This window comes from Myodes glareolus, chromosome 22 (genome assembly GCF_982192425.1).
Source record: "Myodes glareolus chromosome 22, mMyoGla1.1, whole genome shotgun sequence".
Taxonomy (NCBI): Eukaryota; Metazoa; Chordata; class Mammalia; order Rodentia; family Cricetidae; genus Myodes; species Myodes glareolus.
Window position 1 is genome coordinate 48154729 of NC_142047.1, and position 22379 is coordinate 48177107.

Here is a 22379-nt window from a genome sequence, read left to right on the forward strand (position 1 = left end):
CACTTCCATTTGGGGGCAGGCCTGGACAAGTCCCTGGCCTTTTCACTTTAACTGTTGATGGTGGCTCAGGTCTAGGCTGGCACTGTATATACCAGGCCTCCTCCTTAGTGTTGGGGGTGTTGGAATTGTCCTTTGTTCCTCGCTCCTTTCAGAAACTGCTTGCTCAGTCTCAGGAAGCTGAAATGGAGGCCTGAACGCTAAGAGAAGACTGAGCAACCTGTCATGGCATCTGTTAGGTCCTTTTAGTAGGCAGAAATCAAGCCTAAACCACTAAGATACCATTCTATCTTATGCTCCTTGACTTTTTGCAAAAGTAAATATTTTGCTTGGGAGGAAAATGGAGAGATGATATCTTTTTAAAAAAAATCATGAGTGCTGAGTGGCTCTCTTCCACTCTGCTTGGGAAGTGTGTGCCCTTGGGCAAGGGGACAAGAGCATCCTGAGAGGCACGAATCTAGTGGTTGAGTATACAGCAGGCTCTTATTGCTTGCTCCCTGTAAAAGTAAGTCTGTCACCCTCTGGAGCTTGGCTGAGCATCAGGCCTCTGTTCCAGCATGGGAAGAGAAAGGTCTGCCGGAGTCTTAGAGAGCAGAACCCACACGGTACACAGCAGGCTGTTTTTACCCATTTCCCTTTGGTGCAGGAGAATTATCTGTATTCTGTCAATCATGTATTTTAATAAAACGCTGATTGGTCAGGCAGGAAGTATAGGCGGGTCAACCAGACAGGAAGTAGAGGCGGAGTAATGAGAATAGGATAAGGCTAGGGAGGAGAAAGGTTCCTCAGCCATTCCTGCGCAGACCACCGAAGAGGCAACATGTAAGCTGTCACACTGAGAAAGGTACTGAGCCCATGTGGCTAACATAGATAAGGATAATGGGGTAACATAAGTTATAAGAGCTAATAAGTAGCCTGACCTAATGGACCAATCAGCTTTATAACTTATAGAGATCTCTGTGTGGTTGATTTTCCTTTGGGGCTTGCCGGCTGTGGAGCACTGGGCGGGACAGACACCCCAACAAGCCGGCCCGTCATGTTACATCCCTTGTTGGCATTAAACCTTAAATTCCAAAATTAAAAAAAGAAGAAGCATCCCTACTTTGTCAACTTGGGATTGAGAATATGGCATTTTCCCACACACACGTCTTTAGGGTGTGAGTGAGGTGTAGGTGTGAAGGCATTTCCCTTCTTGGCCTCAGCCTCCCCTCATACTATGTGAGATAGCCTTGAAGGACCTGGGAATTAGGTAAGCTTGGGGAAGGTTCCAGCAGGCACCACAGTAGCCACAGGTGGTACCGTCACAGAGCGAAGGCGATGATTACAGACTGGGAGAGAATAGTCACACCTCCCAACTGGGTATAGGCACGTAACTGAACTAAGACCAACTCCTGGGAGAATGAGGCTGGAGGCCTGCCGCAACTTAAAGCCAGCATTGGGCAACACACAAAAAAAAGAAAAACTAGTAGCCCTTTTGTGTATCCACCGGTTTCTAATTGCTCACCACTTAAACCTTTAAAGTAGAGCCTGCATAGGTGTGAGCATGCATCTCCGCAGCAGAGCCCCCCTTTATCCGGTCAGACTCTCGGCCTCTCGGGAGCAGATTCCGCAGCCTGTGGAAGGTAATGATCTGGGCGTGAGCTGATTGCACCAGACCTGAGAGTCAGAGCCGGGGTCTGCAAGGAGCGCGTGGAGCAAGCCCAAAATAATAGTGCCGAGACATGGGACTAAAGGAAATTCCACCTCCGGCCCCTTTGTGCCTACACTGATTATTCTCGGAAATCACTAATTTTGCCTTAAAGGACTACGTGGTGGTAGAGGTCGTCTGATTCATTCATCCAGCACGGAACTTGTCATGAGTACATCTTGATCCATATATACGATGTTCTCGGTGTCAGACGGTGGGAAGATCTCCTCTTGAGATCAAAACTGGGCTCATCTGGATACAAATGGTCCATCCTGGACAGCGTGCTAGAAAGTCATTGGTGGGTGGGCACAATGAGCTCAGAAAAGTTGAAAGAATTCAAATAAAGGAAATCATTACTTAAAATATGTATGAAAAATTAACATATGCATGTACATAATCCAGAGGATGTAGCGTTATAAACCCCCAAAATGTGTCAATGAGGGTGGCAGCGTGTTTGGTGGGCAGACAGACCTCTGGTAGAATGTCTCTCCCTTCCTGCTCTCACCATCCTACCCTCAACTGCCCTAAGAGAGCATTTCTGCTGAGATGTTCAAGTTTACCTGTTAATATGGAGCTGGTGATTTCCTTCAGCAGTTATAGAATGTTCGGAGCCAGGGACCGAGGAAACAAAGCTCATGTTCCCATCCACCCGGCATTGATAGTCACTCCCAGTTTGGACTTTGATTGTCTGGGCTGTGTTCTTTGAAGAACAATTAGTTATGGTCTTTCTCCAAAACCCATTTGGGGAAAGCAAAGACCATGTTGAGCCCCAGGTAGTAGAGGAGAGTGGAAGACTGGATGTAGGGCGAAGCTATTGTCTGATTCAGAAGGTAGACAAGGCCTTGACATCTTGGACTGTCTTGGGCATCTTTTTGGTTGGTCCCCATTCCCCGGAGTTCCCTGCCTGGGAGAGCTGCAAAATCACCATCGGAGAAGTAGAGGTCTAACAACACTCAACGCCAGGGTGGGAGGCAGATGCAGCTTTGCCTGCAAAGCCTGTTCTCCTTGTCCTGGCAGGAGACGCCTGTTTTGTTGTTGTTACTGTTTGTCGTTCCCCGGAATGTGAAAAAAACTAATCGTGGATCAGAGGACAATAAATCAGTACTTCACAATTTCCCTCTCAGACAAAGAAATATAAAAAATCATCAATATTTTTCATTTAGAACAAGGAGAATAAGATTTAAATTACTAAACAAAACTGGTGATGAAGGAGCGGAGCAAGTCTCATAAAACACTGTGTCATAGATGAAGAGCTGTGACAGAATGGGGGAAAGCCAAGAAACACGCCAGGTAAGAAGATGGATGGAGGGGGACCAGGAAGGAACAGACAGGTACCTGAGTCGACCCTCATCTGATGGGTGGGTCACAGAGGGAGCTCTGGAGCTGGGATGGTTGCCAATTCCAGGTCTTCACCTGCTTATTCCGGTCTTTCCAAACCCCAGAGTGAGGTGATTAATACATCCCCAGCAGCTGAGGGCCCAGGCTTTGGTAAGCTCCTGATTTGTACCTAGGCTGGGTTTTGTTGGTGACTGTGGGGTGTGTGTGTGTGTGTGTGTGTGTGTGTGTGTGTGTGTGTGTGTTCACACGTACATGCATGCATGCATCTTCTTGGGTGAGGGGAAAACCAGAAGACAATCTCATCTGGCCTAGAATTCTCTGGATAGACTAGGCTGGCTGGCCAGCAAGCCCCAGAAAGCCTGCTGTCTCCTGCTCCTAGCACCAGGATTGCAAAGATAGACGGCCATACCCATCTTTTTATGTAAGATGTAGAGAGCCACTCCCGTCCTCACACTTGCGAGGCAAGAATTCTACTGACTAAGCCGTTTTCCCGGCACTGATGTGTGCTCTTACATAAGACCAATCTAGGAAAATACAGACTGCTGATACCCAGTTAGCTCTGGAAGGGAGAAGGCTGGGTATAGGGAGAAGCTGTTGTCTCATTCAGAAGCCAGATAGATCAAAGCTGGCAGGATACTCAGACTTGGGATTTCATCACTGGTACATCAAAAAAGAAACAAAAATTGAAAATAATCTGAGTGTTTACCACCTTCTCAGATTGTTTCCTTGCTTGCATCAAGTAGGATAAATAAAAATACTGTTTCTATAAAAATTGATTGTTCCTGAGAAAATATTCTGGAGATAATTTTTTTCAGCTCAGCTTCTCTGAAAATTATAAATATGTGTGTGTGTGTATATATATATATATGTGTGTGTGTGTGTGTGTATGTATGTATGTATGTATGTATATGCTACCTAGCTGCTTCGAATGAGTGTCTGTTATTAGCCCCGGTTGCAGTTTGGAAGAGACAGGCCAGGCCGTGTGAGGAGCATGGAGAAAAGCATGTCTCCGGTCACCAAGCAATCAGCCCCAAATTGGAGACGTTCGTTCTCTGGCTTGAGTTGGCCGCATTGAAAGCTACTGAGCTGATTTTAACAACACGGGGTTTAGGACCTGCTACCAAATCACAGCCCACGGCCATTATTTAGCAGAATTGGAAGGTTTTTTTTTTTTTTTTTTTAGAAAGTACAAAGTCCTGAAAGTCGTGGAGAGGAAACCTGAGCTGTGTGATGTGAGCAGATAATAGTTAATGGACACAGAAGGTTAATGAAACATTTCATAGAGTCACTGGCAGACTGCACAGAGCACAAAGAGAGGAGATGAAAATGAAGGTGCTTGGCCGGCGGCATCTCACCTGGCCCTTTGGGAAGCTGGTTGGCTCTCAGGATGAGCTTGCGGAAATGGGCCCGGGTTCCCCCTATGAGACAATTGCTTGTTATTAATATGCTAATCTGGATCAGGTCTTCTAGAGTTTGCTTTCCTAAAGTTGACTCCCTTAGGTGACTTTCTCTGCAAAGCTGGACAGAGAGCTCTTGGCAATGTGTAACTTGAGAAAATTAATTAATACTACAGCCGCTTCATCAACTTCTGAGCATGCCACACACCTATCATCCACGGTGGTGTTGTTTTAATTGACACTGACTATGTTAGCAGCTATACCATCGCCTTACAAAATGCCAAGGTATTGGAGGAAAAAGTGGCAGAACCAGAGGACAGGGTGGTACGTCTCCTCACTTGGCATAGAGAGCCTTGGTGACATTCTGTAACAAAATGTCACACACCATTTATTTGATGGTGGTTTGGCATGGCAGGAGAGCCTTCTGAAGGTCCAGGGTGAACCAGATGTTGTTAATGCATCTGAGGAAGCTTGGTTAGCGATGTAGAGATACAGTCGGACAGAAAGGGTGTGTGCTGGTGCCAGTCCTTTGAGAGAAGACAGGAGCTGTCCGCCTGGCTTCTCTAACCCATCCTGCTCCTTGCTTCCTGTTTCTGCCTATGGTGATGAGCGGGCACCCTTCCTCACTGGAACCAGAGTCTCACACACTACAGCCAAATGGGCTCAATCAGAGAGCCTATTGATGGCAAGCTCTTATGAACGCAGAGGGAGGGCTACATAAATTAGATTTTCATAGATGACTTTGGTTTCTGTGGCCTGCACCAAGGGAAGAGAAATTCTACACCTTGCTTTAGGGAAGAGGGAGAAGCTGGGCTGGGACAATGGGAGAAGTTGAGAGAGACCCTGCTTCTGAGGCTATCAGCCTGGGGTATCACCCTGTGAATCTCAACCCAAAACACAAAAGAATGTAGTGTTGTTTCAATTTTATTTTAATAAATAAAGCTTGCTTAGGGATTGAGAGAGTAAAACAGCCACACTGGTCAGCCTTACAGACCAGGCAGTGGTAACACACACCTTTAATCCCAGTAGCTATACTAGTTTGCCATAGAAATGGGCGGTGTATGCCTTTAATTGTAGACCTACAGAAGATTATAAAATGGGAGGAAGCAGCTCTCAAACACAGTCTCATTCTGAGATTCCTAGAGGCAGGATCACCATTTCGGACTGTGGTCGAGGTATGAACCAGTGGCTGCCTGCTTGACTTTTCGGATCTTCAGGTTGAACCCCAATTTCTCTCTCTGAGTTTTTACTAATTGAGCATCAAAAAAAAAAAAAAAACCTTACAGGCTCTGGGCTGGGAGGAAATGGGAAGGTGATGAGAGCCTGGTGGCTGTGAGGACGGCTAACCTAAGTTCCCTTGGCTTCAGGAAGCTGCCCCAAGTGAGTGCAGGCGTAAGGAAATGGACAAGCCAGTATAGAAATGAAATAAACCTCCTTTAGTTCTGGGGAGGAGGCAGAGGTCTCAGGGACCAGGGCAAATAGAACACTGTTTGCAGGGAGCAACCGCACCCTTAGTAGACAGTAATCATGGCATGGATGACTGACAACCGATTGTCTCTATCAGGTTTTTTCCCTAGAGAATTAGAACTCTGCTGTTTGAGCATATTAGAAAGTAAGATTTTAAACAGTTAGGCCAAGTGAGGACCGGGATCATCCCAGGTATCATCAGAAGGGAGAGAAAGCTTGGTTTAGAGGCAGCCATGGGTTACAATGAATTAGTAGTCAGGCAACTTGGAAGGAGCAGGAAATTTAATGGAGAATTCTGGATAAAAAAAAAATTGTCAGCATAAAAGCGATGACCCCAAGCAGACTGGGGCCCAGAGCCATGGGATAATTGGGTGGGCTCCAGGGTCCCTACCTTCCGCAGCAGAGGACTGTGTGGGCAGGTTTGGGTCCTTGTGGCATGTCTCCCCAGAACACTGTTTGCCACCCTCCTGAAAATAAGTCAGTCAGCGCCCAGCAAGGGGACGGCCTCAGCAGTTGTGGAACAATCATCATTGTCATCATCTTCATTTTTAACAGACTGACTAAACCTGCAATTGTCATGTGCTTACCACACAATGATGCTCCGTCCAGTCATTCATGAACTGATTTTACTCACTTGCTTAGTCAACCAATCCTGGGCAGCTTATACACACCAGACAGGGAGAAGACACAGGAAAACATGATACCTGCATGGGGTGGGGGACAACAGTAGCCATTTGCCAACAAGAACCTAGGTGCTATTCTAGAGACCAGAGAGCAGGGGAAGGGTTAACCCTCAGAGCGGCGAGCCTCCTTCCAGAGGGGGCCCCACCCAAACTCTGTCTTACTAAAGCCCCCTCCAGCCTGTGAATCGAGTCATTATGGTTCTGGAACTAACTGTCTTTGACTGCCTTGACACCTACAGGTTATAATTAAGTGTTGCTATTCAGAACAATGGCTCTGGGCCCTTGGGAGTGAGAACCGCCTCTCGGGTTTGCAGAGGCAGATTAGAGTTGGTTCAGCTTGGTTGGTGTTGAATGTTTATCCTCCGGTCTTCATTCTCTGCGTGCCCCTTTGCTCTGAAACGTGCCCGCCCCTCTCTTCCCGTCCATTTCTCTGCCTTGCTCCTCTTCTCGGAGGCCAATCCAATGCACTGTTGTCATTTTACAGCTGAGGGGATGGTGGCTGGGGATTCGCTGGGGGCAAGGGATGTCCCTGGACCGTCTACAGTTGGGAGAGATTTAGCATTAAAATCAGACCTCCTGCTCTTAACGTCTGTCTTGAAACAAACATTAATTCATTAATTAAAGTTAGGCACTACCACCCAACACATTTTCAGTAAGCAGGAGTGTTACTTTACATTGCAAGGGAACTCAAGACCATAGCAGAAGGCATCCTGGTCCCTACCTTGTGGTAGACGATGACTTGGCCTGCCTGCCTTCTCCCTGGAACCTCTGAGTCCCCTCTCCAGACTTCACAATGATCTTTACCAGCTGGGATCTGTGACAGTCCCCCTTCCCTTCCCTCCTGGTTCCCAAGAGGATTAACGGCTTCTGGGGGGAGTACTCTTCAACCATGAAATATACCACATTACTCTTTTCACTCCCTTTGACCTCCATGAATATCTGTAAGACAAATACTACATGCCTTTCTCATAGGTAGATCATAGAGTATGTGTGTGTGTGTCTGAATGTGCGTGTGTCTTTATGTATGTGCATGTGTGTGTCTGTGTGTGTGTGTGTTGGATGAATAAAAGATGCTGGTGAGAAAGTGAAACTATGAATATAAATGAATTTACTTAAAGAAACCTCAGGTTGTCAAGGAGAGTTTGGAATCTATGTCAAGATTCTTTTCCCTATTTCTCTCTTTTTTGCATTGAACTACCTAGGATAAGGGTCAGAAAACTTTTCTGCCCAGAGACAGTTAATAAATACTTTCAGCTCTGTGAGCCATGCAGGCTCTTTCGTAACAACTTGGATCTGCTATTCCCAAGCCTAGGCAGCCACAAGAAGAACAGGGGCAGCTGCATTCCTGTGCCCCACCTGCAAACAGGCAGTAGGTGGGAGATGGCTCAGGGACTGCAGCATGCTGACCTCTTTGGTAATGTGTTGATACTTTCTGTCTTCATGATACTGTTTTAATTTCTAAAAGGTTAAAAAAAAAATATTGTTTGCGTGTTACATCTGCGGATGTGAGTGCAGTGTCCACAGAGGCCAGAAGAGGGTGCTGGATCTCCAGGAGCTGAAGTTGAAGGTGGTTGTGAGCCACCATGGAGGTGCTGGGAATTGAACTCAGGTCCTCTGCAAGAGCAGCACCTGCTCCTAACCACTGAGCCATCTCTCCAGCTCGACTTCTGATGACTATATTTTCTCCCCACAATCCCAGCCACCTCTCTTCCCATCATTTGTCTCGCAGAAGACTCTGAAACACAGCTGAGCTGACACCTCATTTAGGAAACTTTCTTTGACCTACAAAACGGAAAAAGACACACGCTCTACTTTAGGGAGTTAAGCATGGCTTATGTTGCCACGTGCCATTCATCCTTTCAAAATAATCCCATAAATCTGCTCACTCTCACTTGAACAGAGATTTACTTGAAGACTGAAGTCCACAAGCTGCTTCTTTTTTTTTAAAAAAAAAAAAATAAGTCACCATCACCAGATATATGAAAAATGCTGTGTAAATACTAGACGGAAACAAAAGACAGGGACAAGGATGTGTGCCCAATGGGGTCTCCTCCTTGCACAAGTACAGAGGCAAGCAAATGAAAGTGACGTAAATGGGGTTCACTGAGTAGAAACAAGATGCAGAGTCAGCATCAAGAAGGAAACCCATGGGAGGATGTGAGCTTCAGCTTCCCCAGCCCTCACCCCAGAACGTGACGTTTTCTCTTCTCAGTTAGAATTTCCACCAGGTAACAACTGAAGAATTGCATTGGTCTTCCTGGAAACATGTTAGTCGAGGCTATCTCTCCCAACAAGCACTACACCTACCCTGATTTACCACATTAAGAAGTCCCTTCTCATTTGGGGCTAGTCCTGGAGTGGGTGATAGGTGCCACCAGTATCTCAAGGGCAAGAAAACCTTTAGGCTCCTGCAGCTGTGTTCAGAACCACAGGCAGTGTCCAGTGGTGGGTTTGTTCACCTCTTGGTGTGTTTGGAGAGCCTGGGGATGAGCTATTCCATGGGTGTGTCTCCTGCAACCACTGTAGCTCAGAAGAGAGCAATGTCGGGCATGCTGTGGTCTCATAGCTCTCAGCCCCTGCGCTAGACAGCGACAGCTAGTTTAGTGAGGCTGGGGATCGCCATCTTGGTGGCAGGCAAGGCTGCACTGCCACACTGCATGTTGCAGATGCATGGGAAAGGGATGTGGGGGGATCAAAGGTCTGACTTTTGCTCACACTAATTCTGAGCTGTCCAGGACACCTGAGAAAGTTGAGTGACTGTTAGGCAGGAGAGGTCTGGATGGGTACACGATGAAGCCAAATGTGGGCTTCGTTCTAAATAGGGCTGCCTTGACTGCTGGCTCAGCAAAGAGCCCATTCCCCAATCTGATGCAAGGGCATCTGGCCAAAAGAGAGAAGATGATACAATCTGGGTTGAAATCCAAAAGATTCTAACAGCAGGGGTCTGATCATGCTGCAGTCATAACTGACTGCTTAAGGCAATTTTTTTTTTTTGTTCGCAAATGAAAAATCAGAGGAGAGATGCTGAGCTAGGGTTCTAAGAATGGCGGGGAGGGATTTGTGTAAGAAATATGAGTCTATTCTGGGAACTTGGATTGCCTCATTTATAAAGGCAGGGACAGATGGGATCACTTCGGTGGGAAGAAATCTGTATTACGTTCTACTTGCATTATTTGCCTTCGTTTAAATATTCTTATTAGTAATATGTGTGTCAGAACAAAAGCATTTGTGATCCATCATCGCCAAACAATGAGTAATCCCGCATAGACGCGGTCTACGTGTGTTTTTGACAGTTACAGCAATGATGCTGGAGTTGGTCTCTTCCCTTGAAGAGGAAGAAAGATGTTTGTGTTGAATTCTTAATGCTTTGCTTTGGGGGCCAGATCCCCCTTGAAGACTTTGTAAAGGCCTCGTTTCTCTTTTGTCTATGGAACTGTCCTCTAGGGAGGTAAAAAAGACTTCCTGACAAAATGGAAACTCCTTAGCGGCTTCTTTGTTTGTTACATTTCTGGAAAATACACTCTGGTGTTCCTGTGTGCTATGGTTGCAAAGCATACATTGTTGTCCTTGGAAGCAAACAAATGACTTGTCCTACTTAGCTTTAATGTTAACTGTTTGTCCACGTGACATTGCCTAAGGTCGTCTGAGAGGAAAGCCTGTGTGGAAGAATTGAGGAAGATGAGATTGGCCTATGGGTGTGTCTGGGAAGGGCAGTCTGGATTTCTGGATTGCTAACTGATGTAGGAGTGACCACCCCATGGTGGACGTCGCCATTCCCAGTTTGCCCATCGTCCTGGGCTTTCTGAGAAAGCTATCTAGGCCTTAGGCTGTGGGTGAACCAGCGAACAGTATTCCTCTGTGGCTTAGTCGAAGCTCCTGCTCTGACTTCCCGCAGCGATGGTGAGCAGAAATAAACCCTGCCCTCCCTTGGGTTGCTTTTGGTCGGTGTGTTTGTTTATCACAGCACTGGAATGGGAGTAGAAGGGGTTGGTAAGAACCAGAGCCGGGGAGAGGCAGCAGGCTAAGGGACTAAGGGACGGAGGAGGAACAGGGACAATTCCCAATCAAACCTTCCCTTCGAGAAAAGTATCCGGTTTGGGGAATAGCGTGAATGTAACTGGTAAGGGAGTTATGCAAACCTACAAAGACTATGTCAGGTGAGGGCACAGAACACAAAGGCCCTGAAAAGACAGTTATTGTAGCAACTAGGAAGAATACCAAGAAGTGTGTGGTGGGACCCCAGTGCAAAGATGCAATCCAGGATGGGTCTGGTTAAGTTAAAACCTGCGGGGATGTCCGAAAACTGGAGATAAGAGTGCTATTCAAATTTTAAAAGCTAAGTTTGGAATCTGAGGGGCATGGGTAAGAGCAGGGGACAGTTAAAAGACAGTTGCCCGAGCAGGAGGTGGCAGCTTGTCCAAGAGGGAGACCCACGGATAGGGAGCAATGGCCAGTTTTAGCACAGGGTTTGAATTTCTAGCTGGGATCGGATAATGGGCTGGAGGTGTGGGAAGAAGACACACAGATGTAGGCTTCTTCTGCTCTAATTACACCCAAATGTGCTAGAGAACTGGCTGGGGGTTCACTCAAGCAAAGGTGGCATCTTAGACATGCTTAAGAAAGCAGGGCAGGAGCTGGAGATATGGCTCAGCAGCTAACAAGTGCTGTCCTTACAGAGGACCAGAGTCAAATGCACAGCACCCACAGAGGGAAGGGAGGGTCACAATCTGTCACTCCAACCCCAGGGGATCTGGTGCCCTCTTCTGGCTTCCACCAGCACTGCATGCATGGGGGTGGGGGTCATGCACACACACACACACACACACACACACACACACACACACACACACAGAGATATAAAACACATTAAGAAAGAAAGAAGCCACATGAAAGAACAGAGAGACTGGTGTTGGTGAAGTCCTAATTACTTCTGTTGTTCATTATCACAAAATTCTTTTTCACATTAAGCAAGTTCCAGGAGATTGTGTGCCCACGTGCTGAAAAGATTGGCAGCATGTTTTTAAAAATGTTCTTATTCATTCTTTGAAAACTTCACATGTGTAGACCATGTCCTTTAATCTTACCCATCCCCCATCCCTTCTAAATCCCTCAGTCCATCTCCTTCCTAATTTCCTGTGTTGTTCTCATTGCTGTTAGTCCCCTGAATCAAGTAAGCACTGACAATATGTAAATGGATGTGGGGTGACCGTCTGGGCCATGAGCAACCCGCCAGCAGCCACATCCCCATAAAAAATGACTCTCCCTTCCCCAGCCACCACTATTGACTCTTCCGTTTGGCTCTGAAGTTAATGTGCTCCCATAATAGAAAATCTAGAAGGAAGAGAGAAACAAAGAAAAGTGGCGTACAGCAAACTAGTCGCTGTAACACTGTCTCAACACAGTCTTAGCAGCACAATGCCTATTTTGCAAAAAATGCATCTTTTCGTGCGTCCTATTTTTCAGTCATAGTTTGCTTCTTATATAAAATAGTTCACTTGCATTATTAATGTTAATTCCATGCCAGAAATACATTTTGCTTTCTCTGAAGTGTTTCTGCAGTGTGATGCTCTACTTTTATTAGTTCCAAAGTTCTTCCATGAGTCTCTACCTGGAGCATGGAGTATTTATACTTTTCCTGTTTTTATACAAGCTGGAAATGAGTGTGTTACTGTGGGGTGTGTGTGTGTGTGTGTGTGTGTGTCTGTCTGTCTGTCTGTCGTCTGCCTCTCTCTTTCTCTCTCTCTCTCTCCACACACACACACGCACACACACACACACACACACAGGTGTGTAGGTGTGAGCACACTCTCCCTTGCCACACACATTAGGTTTTATTTCTAAAAGTAAAATCCTCAAATCTGTACTGACTCTTGATGAGTTACATTTCAGAAAGGGGTCTTCATTTTTCATTACATTTGTTACATTTATTTGTTTGTGTGTATTTGTGTGTGCGCACATGTGTTCAGGTGCCATGCCATATATGTGGGCATATATAGGATAACTTTTGTGAACTGGTTCTCTCTGATACCCACCATCCTGGGTATCAAACTCAACCCATAAGCTCGGGGACAAACTCCTTTACCCGCTGAGACATATTTATGACCCAGAAAGGTGTTTTGCCACCAGCAGTCATGAGACTTTGTTTTCTCCGGAGTTTGTCAAGTAGACTGCTTGGCTTTTTCTGATTATTTTGGCAATTTTATGAGTAAAACAGAATTCATTTCATTTTTATAATTTTTTGCCTTTTTGTTCTGTTATTTTGCTAATAGTTATTCTTTCCTTATTAATTTTTTAATCCAGATTTTTGTAAATTCAAAATAAACCAGGGTTTATTTGACACAAACATATCCTCGGTCATCTCCCCAGCCTTCTGTTTGCTTTCTCCTGGTGTTTTAGATTATAAAAACTTTCATTCAAGTACCTTAATCTATCAATAATTCACAGAGTAAATTGCGGTTATGATTTTAACTTAGAAAGGTCTTCTTTGCTCTGTTTCATAAATATTCAGTGCCTCTTTACCCTCTTAGTTCCTTAATCTACCCAGAATGCATTGGATAATGCTTTCAGTTTTAATATGCTAACTTTCATTTTTGGTGAGCACGATGCTTGGTAAATTTTGTACTTCACAAATTGACTTTAAATGTGCAAACTTTAGAGTGCTGGGAGCTGGAGGAATGGCCCAGCAGTCAAGGTGCTTGCTGCCCTTGCAACTGGCCGGCGTTCAGTTCTCAGCACCCGTATTGGGTTCCTCCACCTGTAACTCAAGCCCCAGGGCGTCTGAGGCTCCCTTATGACTCCTGCAGGAGCTGTACCCTCACACACAGATTTGCACATACGCCTATTTTTTTTTAAAAAAAAAAAATCTTTAAATAAAGTAAAACTTTCACTTCCGTTATTCTGCATTCTGCTTAGGATTTGAGAAAAATACAAATAAAAATTAAATCCCTCCAATGGTTTTCCCGTGGCTTTGCTTTCCAAAGTATTATATTTCTTGTCTTTGCACAAAAATCTCCTTAACCCTTGTACACGGTTCTAATGGGCCTGGAATAATTCCATCATCCATGATTTATGTAAATTCTACTCAAGCCAATTAAAATTTCCAGCCTGTGTCCCCTCTGGAGGTACAGGGTATTTACTGTGACTTCACCTCACTGCTTAAATAAAATTATTTTGAATATCTGCATTGACTTCTTCTGCATAATTAAAGTTACTTCAAAAATTAAATGAAAAAAAATGCCCTCAAAATCCGGTGTGGTTGTGAGCATGCATACACATAAGGAAAAGGTGTTCTCATTGTAGCTAAAAAAAGGAATTCACTCGGAGAGTGGAATTTTCCATCGACATCAGAAGCACCAGAACTCTGAATGGGGAGCCTCTCCAACGCTTCGGGTAATAGGATCGAGATCTTTAATTAATAACATAACAAGTATGAAATTCCCATCTCCTTTATGCAGGTGAACCGTGAGCTTCACAGCCTCCAAGGGAGAGAGACTTACACAGTCACATAAACAAAAGCAGAGGCAGGCTACAAAAGGCTCAAAGCGCTTGTCCCTGGGAACCCTCCAGGACTTGTTCATAGCGCATTCAGCTTGGATCCATAAAGGCAACTACGAGTACTATCATGGAAGTAACTTATGGGTGTCAGCGAGAAACCTGGATAGTTTAACAGGAGAGAATTTCAAGAGAAGGGGTGGCACATAGCACTGAGCAGACAATACTTCATGCCGATGTCTAAATAAACATCCATGAGAGATGAAAGATTCCCTATGAGGGCTGAGTGGGGTTGATTGTGCTCCTCCACCCCAATCCCATATACACACAGACCCCGCACCCAGGTACTGCTTCTTGGAACTCATTGGCTGCCACGGAGATCTTAATCTCAAATGTGATCCTGGTATATGTTACTGGAGCCCAGAAGGTACACACACCAAGGTCACGTCCCTTTGACAGACAGGCCTGTGTCTGGCATTCCTTCTGTGCCCAGCATTGTGCTAAATTCCCATATCCCTCGCTTACTCTAACAATAGCACACAGAGAGGTCCTCTAAATGCTGTTTGTTGTGTGCACAAACTGAGACCCAGGGAACCAGCTACTTACTCAAGTAAGAGAACAGTGTGGCCCAGTTTACCTAACGTGGCTTCGACCAGTGCCTGTTGTTTTGGCATAATTATTAATAGTATCTACTTTCATCCTACAACATAGTCTGGTTTGAGCAATAAATTATATGGACACTGTATTAATTTCCTATTGCTGCCGTAACAGATTGCTCAGAACCCTGTGCATTTATTATCATGCTGTTTTGTGGGTCAAGCATTGCACATGGCTGTGCCAAGGGCACATCTAGCTGTCTACAGGTTTCTATGCACATGTGTGAGCTCCTTGTCTGTACCCTATTGAGTTTCAGGAGGCTGCCCACAATCACTAGGTGATGGTCCCATCCTCTATATCCAAAGCCTCCAATGGCAGGTCAAGTCCCTATCCCACTCCAACACTGTGACCTTCTAGTCTCCCTCCTTCCTGGACACCCTGAGATTACACATGGCCCGGGAACATCCAGGCAAAATTCTATTGTAAAGTGAGCTGATCTGCTGTTTTCATTCCACTATACTATGTAATCTGACATATCTCTAGGTCCCAGAGATTAGCATAACATCCATTTGCCTATCTGTCATTTATGTATCTATGTATCTATGTATCTATCATCTGTCTATCATCTATCTGTTTGTCTATATCTATCTATCATCTACATATATATGCACCTATCTATCATGTATGTATGTATGTATCTATCTATTTATGATAGACAGTGAGATTAGATAGATAGATAGATAGATAGATAGATAGATAGATAGATAGATAGATGTAGATAAATATATGTATTATGTGCAGGTATATGTGTGTATATATGTGTGTATATATGTATATATATGTATATATATATATATATATGTCTGTGTACAGAACACCTGTTTTTTACAAGGGGTTGAGAGAGAAAATTGAGATCAGAAACCCACTTCTTAGTCACTTGTGTAGATGTCCTGGTGGGAAGAAGCTTGAAGGTTGGAGAGAGTCTAAGAATTAGGAACAAAACTCAATGGAAAGTGTCCCTTGATGCTTAATTTGTTCAAAACACTGGATTGATGAAGTTCTACCATGCAGTAGAACACCTGTCTTCAAGATGTTTGTGGTCTAATGAGACCAGGAGCCTATGAGATAGATAGATAGATACATACATACATACATACATACATGATAGATAGGTACATACATATATAGATGATAGATAGATAGATAGATAGACAGACACATGCATACATACATATATAGATGATAGATAGGTACATACATATATAGATGATAGATAGATAGATAGATAGACAGACACATGCATACATACATATATAGATGATAGATAGGTACATACATATATATAGAAGATAGATAGATAGATAGATAGATAGATAGATAGATAGATTGATTGATTGATTGATAGATATAGACAAACAGATGATAGATACATAGGTAGGTACATAGATACATAGATGATAGACAGATAGATGATAGTAGATGATAGACAGTGAGATTCAACAGATAGATAGATAGATAGATAGATAGATAGATAGATAGATAGATAGATAGATAGATAGATGTAGATAAATATATGTATTATATGCAGATGTATGTGTGTGTGTGTGTGTGTGTACAGAACACCTGTTTTTACAAAGAAGTCTTTAACAAATGACTTGATGACAATGTAATACGAGATATTAAGCACCATGTATAAATAAATGGTGGGCACCAGTACAAAAAGCACGGCCAATTTAAGTGCCCCATTTACAAACTATGTTAAAATCAGTCTTATCATTTTCCTGTTTATCACAGCAAGCACAGAATCCCAGGTCATTTCTTAAGTCTCTGAGCAGCCCTCAACCTCCAGGGATCTCCTGGAAAATAAACAACACAGCACACTTTAAAAGAAATCTGTGGGCTAATTTCCAAGGGAGCTTTGCGGAATTGTTTTCTTGTGTAAGCTCTGAGTAACTGCAAGGTTCTAGAGACAAGCTCCGTTTCTGGGTAAAAACACGAAGCCGAGATGCCGCTGGCATCTACACCATCCCATCAGTGGCTCTGGCCTTTTCTTCTCCTGGTGGAGGGGGGGCAAATCCAACATCGTATTTTTCTAAATAGATTTGTTGATTTGTTGTTATTTATGTGTATGTGGGTACCCTTAGGGAGAAGACGAAGGTGTCAAATCCCCAGGAGCTAGAGTTACGAGCGAGGTGATCGTGAGCTGCCTGGCACGAATGCTGGGAACTGAACTGGGGTCCCCTGGACCAGCTGTATGTGCTCTGAACCTCTGAGCCATTTCTCCAGCCCTCATATCAAGGTTTTATGTGGCAGCACACATACATAGAGAGAGAGGAGAAAGGGAGAGGGAAAGAGAGAGAGAATTCTCTCCAGACTTAACTGGAGATGCCAGACCTTGTCCCTGTGTTCATCCACAATGAACATGCAGAGATCCTAGTGTGCTCCCTGCTTTGTTAGTACACTGTGCTACAAAAGATGTCTGCAAGGCAAAGAAGGAGGCCACTTTTGTTAAGACCTTTGAGTTCGTTCAAGTAGATGTTCCCAAAGACGCGGTTCACAGATGGCATCAATCCTGGCATCCTGGTCGGAAAATGTGCCACGAGGAGGAGATACAGATAGAAAACGTTCCCTGGGGCAACGGGGTCTTATTTGCACAGGGAAACAGAGTCTTGCTGTGTCAGAACTGCAGCCAGTATAAGATCGTCATTTATTATGACTGGAAATCAGCCTCTGTGCACCAGTCACTGATACCCGGCTGTGTACTACAGCATCTCATAAAAAAAAAAAAAAAAGTCATTAGCTGTGTGTGTCTGTATTTTTCATTTGAATACTCTGCCCAAAGCAAATCAGTATCATCAGAGTTGAGAAAAGGTCACTGGCATGCTCCCTGGGTCGTTTCTCTTCAAAATGACTCACCAGGGCATTGACTGCACGTGGCGCTATGCCTCTGACTCCATTGATCCAAGCGTCTCTTCCGGGACTTGAGGCTACAAAGGACACTGTCTTTCAAGGCCCGGCTCTTCATCTTGGCCCTGTAGCAGAGGGTTTGTTCCTCGTTGTGTGCAAGATCACAGTGTCAGATTCCATGTCTTTCATGAGGGGAGATGAGAAGGTGAGCCAAATGCAGGGCACTATGTTAATGGTTTGTTGTTACGCCGGAAGCCAACAACTTGCGCGTGCTTTGTAATTTGGTTTCATTAGGCGTTCGCTTTGGGTTTTGTTTGTAAGGGAGTCTTGTGAATGCATCATATGGAGAGCATCTCAGTCATTACAGGGCATTGATTAACTAAAGAGTCGTTGGCTCGCATATCAAGGCATTACTGGTTCACAATCTCTAGTAGAGACACACACACACACACACGCTTTCCCCTAGATGGAAGGAAGTAGAGGAGCTGGGTACCAGGAAAGATGTTTAAGGGAACTCTACCCTGGTGGCCTTCCCCAGTCGTCTCCTCCCACTCTCAGAGGCTATAACTCGCAGCCTAGTGAGCACATACCGTACCCTCTGAAGCAGCATGCATGAGCACGGTGGCTCCACACCCCTGCGCCCACCTACCAAACCCCTCTGAGCTGGAGCATGTATCACACGGTGTCTCTTTGTCAATCTCCCTTGGGATAATGCATCTTCGCTCCAGAAATTTTGGGGGTGATTTACATCCCTTGTGCTGTCTGTCACATTTTATGTATCCACTTAGGTCATTTGATTTTTATGTTCATAATTTCACTTTTGTTTTCTTTTAAGAAAATTCTATGGCTCTGTGACCGGGGAAAAACAGCTCAGTCAGCCAGGTGCCTCTTGGAAGCATGAGGACCTGCACTTGTTTCTGTTTGTTGTGTTGTGTTGTATTGTTTTGTTTTGTTTTAGACAGGACCTCACCGTGAGCCCTGATTAGCCTGGAGCTCACCCTGTAGACCAGGCTGTCATTGAACCCCCAGATATCTGCTTGCCTCCACCTCACCAGAGCTGGGCTAAAGGCATGTGCTCCTATACCCAGCAGGACCTGAATTTGATCTCAGGACTCACATAGAAAAGCTGGGCTCTGGTGATATGCCTGTAATCCCAGGGCTAGGGAGGTGGAGAGAACCGTGGGATTGACTCACTGGCTAGCTAGTCTAACTACATGGGTGAGGCGGAGGCCAATGAGGGACCCTATTTCCAAAAAGATGAACGACTCACAAAGAACAACATCCCAGGCTAAACATCCCCGGGGGTGGGGGTGGGGCACAGAGCTGAACTGCTGTGGTAACATGCCCAGCCCGTGCTCTGTGACAGGGGGTTATGTGCACACACTCGGGGGGGGGGGGGGGGGGGTGACAGAGCTGGGCTTCCTGGTAACATGTTCCTGGTGGTAACATGCCCAGCCCGTGCTCTGTGGCAGGGGGTTATGCAATACACAGAGACTCAATGTGCATGATGGTAGGTACTCTAATGGCTAGTAACGAGACTATGCACACTTACGGTGCTCTCGAATCTGTGGAAAACTTTGTCTTACACGCTACAGGATTATAAAATAGCAGTCAATGTAATATAGAAAAAAGAATAATACGAAGCAAACAACACAATTAGTAAAGCTATCCAAGCCAAAACTTCAAGGCATGCTGTGGCAGGACCTTGAATGGACAAGCAGAGTGAAGGAGCTGTGGATTTTGGAGTCAGTCCCAAGCTCGGACGCTGCCTGATCAATCACAAGCCACCTTTGTGACTGAGGACGGGGACTTCAATTTCTTTGTCTCAGCCACTATTTCTCCAAGTTGTATTGAAGCCGATGTCTAAAAAGCCTGGATATGGGCCGGGCAGTGGTGGTGCATACCTTGTATCCCAGCACTCGGGAGGCAGAAGCAGGCGACTCTCTGTGAGTTCAAGGCCAGCCTGGTCTATAGAGGGAGTTCCGGGACAACAGCTGGGGCTGTACAGAGAAATCCTGTCTTTAAAAAAAAAGGCCTGGACATGGCTGAACACCAAACAATTGTTAATTCCCTTCTTTTAAAAAGTAAGCTGTCAGTTTAATATGCTTTGATTTTGTTTACCATCGGGGCTTGTGTCAGTCAATTAAGACTGTCAACTGGCCCCAGGCCCGTGGACTCAGACTGAGTGTCAGCCTCCTGTGCCAGAGTTGGGGAGAAAGGACAGATGGCCAAAGCTGAAGCCAGCACTTTCAACTCTGGTCTCTTAAAGAGAAACCACCTCTTGGAGAGGGCCTTATGCTAACAATGCTGTCTGAGGCCTCAGATCCAGGTGTTCACTAACCAAGCATCTCCACTGTGCCCCTGTGCTTGGGAGCCTGTTGAGGTCAACATGGAGGGGCATACATGTGTGGGGATTTCGTGCTGTGGGAAGTGTTCCGTCCAGGAGAGGGCAAAGCAGGGGCACCCTGGCTAGTCTGTAAGAACTGAAGGATAGTCCTAGAGTCTAGGCACAAAAGGATGGGAATAGGCCTGAAACTGGGCAGCCCGGCTTGGGAGGTGGGTTTTATATGACACCTGTGCCGCATGAGTGTGCTGAGGCGGAGGAGCTGAAAGGGCTCGCGTAGTTGGTTGGTAAGGAACAAGAGGACTTGCTTATGATGCGGAAGGAAGACAGTGACCCTGTAAAGCCTCTATTATACCTTTGAGGGTCTCGGGGTCACCTCCCCTGTCTGCTCAGACTGGATTGAATGACTTTACTCATAAAACACTCATCCCACCCTTAAAAGAGGCTGAGAACAAACCCTTGAGCACGGAAGTAAGGTTTGGGTGATCATAGTCACTCACGCCTGTAATTCCATTCAGGTGGGGCCAGCCTGAGCTACAAAGTAAGTTCCAGGTCAGCCTGAGTGGCAGAGTAAAACTCTGTCAAAAAAAAAAAAAAAGAGACGAAATTCAAGCAAACCAAAGCCATGAAGGGCTGCTGGCATCATTTCCCCTGGGCAGCCATTTTGTGGCTTCCCACCGTGGGCCAGCTGTCCATTCTTCTCCAGGCAGGCTCAGCCCTGCAGCTTTGCAAAGGTGATGGGTGGGCAGTGAGGACTCTTCCCTGTGCCTTCTTCTATCTTTGTTTGCTTTGTTTCTGAGTCTCAAACACAGCCACTCGAATCTGTCACGTGACTGACAGGAAACAAACGTGGTTTCAGCTTTCCGAGGGAGGGTTTGTGTGTGTGAGGCATCTCACTCAGGAGGGACGCTGGAAGGCAATGGCAACCCTCAGCATTGATTTTTCTGACACTGCCAGCCCCTCTGGAATGCGAGAGCGGTGGCGTCCTTCAGAAAGGCCGCCGTATGTGCTCGCTGTGGTCTGGCCCTCACATGAGAAGGGCGAGGGAAACTCAGAAGGAGGTCAGGTTTTGTGTGGGAATGTGTACATGAGTGTGACACACACACGTGTACATGTGGTGGTCAAAGGGCAATGCTGGGTGTCCTTCCTCAGTCACTCTCATGAATTGTCTGAGACAGTGTGTGCTCCTTGGTCTTAGCTGTCAACTCAACACAACTTACAATTACCTGGGAAGGGAGGATCGATGAGGCATTATCTAAATCAAGTTGGCTTGTGGACATATCTATGGATTTACATTAATTGATGAGGGAAGAACACACACACACACACACACACACACACACACACACGCTGTGGGTGGGACCATTCCCTAGAAAGGGGATCCTGGACTGTACAAGTAAGGACGGTGAGTTAAACACTAGTATGCATGCATCGATTCATAGTTCCCTGATTGTGTGTGTGCTGTGAACACCTCCCTCAAGGGCCTCTACCTGTGGCTTCCCAGGTACAACGGATGGAAACCAAGACTGAAAGCTGAGATGAACTCTTTCTCCCCTAAGTTGACTTTTGGGAAGGTATTTCATCTCAGAGCCTGGCACTCAGTGATGTGGTTGCCCTGACGGGCCAGTCGACCGAGGGATCTTCCTGCCTTTGCCTCCTCTTTATTGAGATTGTAGATACTTGGTACTGTGCTCTGGTTTAATGGGGTTCTGGGGATCTGAATTCAGGTTCCCCTGTTACTGACTAAGCCTTGACTCCCAAACCTCAACTTTAAAACAGTGTTTCTTTCCTATTGTACCTCATTTGAGTGCAGTGTTAGGAGGCTTTCTCCATTTGAATTTTTCTTAAACTTACCCGCCCAAGAAATCAAGTGGATATAGGAACTTGTGTACAAGTGTGTGTGTGTATGTATGTGTCTGTGTGTGTGTGTCTGTGTGTGTGTGTGTGTGTGTGTGTGTGTGTGTGTGTGTTAACACCGAGGATATGCTACTACTAAAGAAAAACAGAAAATAATCCCTTTACCCATGTAGGCTGTGTTTCATCTGATGCCCACATTTGCAAATCACATGGGTGAGATTATCATGTTTGTCTTGTCTGCTTCACTGATCTGAGAGAGAACTCACCAACAAAAATAAAAACAAAAAAAAGAAAAGAAAAAAAAGAATTGAGAATCTTGGTGAAGGAACTCCATGACCAGAGTGCATGGTCATCTCCTCTGAAGGGATGAACATTTGTGTTAAAAAACTAAAATCTTGGTGCATTACTGAGAGAAACCAAGGCCTGTTTCGGCACAGCTAATGGAACTGTGGCCATAGCGACGCCCTGGGAACGCCGTGCTATGATACTCTGCTTCCAGTCCAGCAACACCGCTGGATCCCCATGTTGCCTTCTTGACTGAGATGTGGAAGGACTTTCCTTTGGAAGCTCTTCATGGATGTGTGAAGTCTCTGACTGTTTAAGGTGGGCAGGAC

At 45.4% G+C, this 22379-nt stretch overlaps 1 protein-coding gene across 1 annotated transcript in view; it reads left to right on the forward strand.

Moving 5' to 3' along the window:
- Nucleotides 1-22379, forward strand: part of Cdh13 (cadherin 13) — a 969028-nt gene that overhangs the window by 614131 nt on the left and 332518 nt on the right. The window lies entirely within an intron of this gene.